This window comes from Marmota marmota, unplaced genomic scaffold (genome assembly GCF_001458135.2).
Source record: "Marmota marmota marmota unplaced genomic scaffold, marMar, whole genome shotgun sequence".
NCBI lineage: Eukaryota > Metazoa > Chordata > Mammalia > Rodentia > Sciuridae > Marmota > Marmota marmota.
In genome coordinates, this window is record NW_026000108.1 from 1202619 (window position 1) to 1203564 (window position 946).

Below are 946 nucleotides of genomic sequence, written 5' to 3' on the forward strand. Positions count from 1 at the left end.
TCTGCGCCCGCCCCGCCCCCCCGCCCCCCGGGAGCGCGGGGCGCGCCGGCATTGGTCACGCCCCGGCCCCGCCCCCGGCCGCGGCCCGCCCTGTGCGCCGCTCACTGGGTCGCGTGGTTCCGAGCTGATGCAGCCGGCGAAGGCAGGCGGCGGCGACCTGCGGCAGTGGGCGAGGGCGCTGGGCCTGCAGGGCCGCGCCTGGCCTGCGCGAGGCGTGGCCGACGGATCCCAGCTGAGGCCTCCCGGGCCTGGCTTTGACCTGTGGTTCTGGGGAAGCCACTCGCCCTCTCGGGAACTGCGCTGTCGATAGACACGCGTGTGGTGCCGAGGAGGACGCGGCGCAGGCGACACCGAGGGGCCGGTTCTGCCTGCGCCCGGGGGAAGCCACGCCGCACTCTGGGTGCCGGGATCCTCCTGCAGCCTCTCAGCCCGGCCGGGTCCAGAGCGCGGGGTCCGCCGGGCGCCCGCCACGTCCACTCTTTTCAGTGTTAAGGAAAGAAGTTAGAAGGGCTGGAAAGGAAGAAGTCAACGCCTGTGTTTACAGTCAGAACGATTTTCCACATTCAAACACCAAAAAAACAGATCAGGGTTTGTAATAGGCAGCCAGGGTGCGGGACAAGACAATCGGGAAACAACAATCGGGACACAAAGCGGCATCTTTTAGAAAGTGCCATTTTCAACCTCAGGTCCGGGTGAGTGAGATGAGGTTAAATAAGACATTTCTGTTGAAGGGTCTGAAGGAGGCAGCCGAGCTGTGTTTGTGGACAGCTGTGGTCTGGATCTTAACCTCCCCCAAAGACCCGTGTACTGAGGGCTTGGTCCCCAGCTTGGGGCACGACTAGGAGCCGGTGGTGGAACCTTTAGGAGTAGGGCCCAGTTGGAGGAAGTAGGACACTGGGGGCATGCCCTTGAAGAGGACATTGGGACCCCCATGCTTCCACCACGA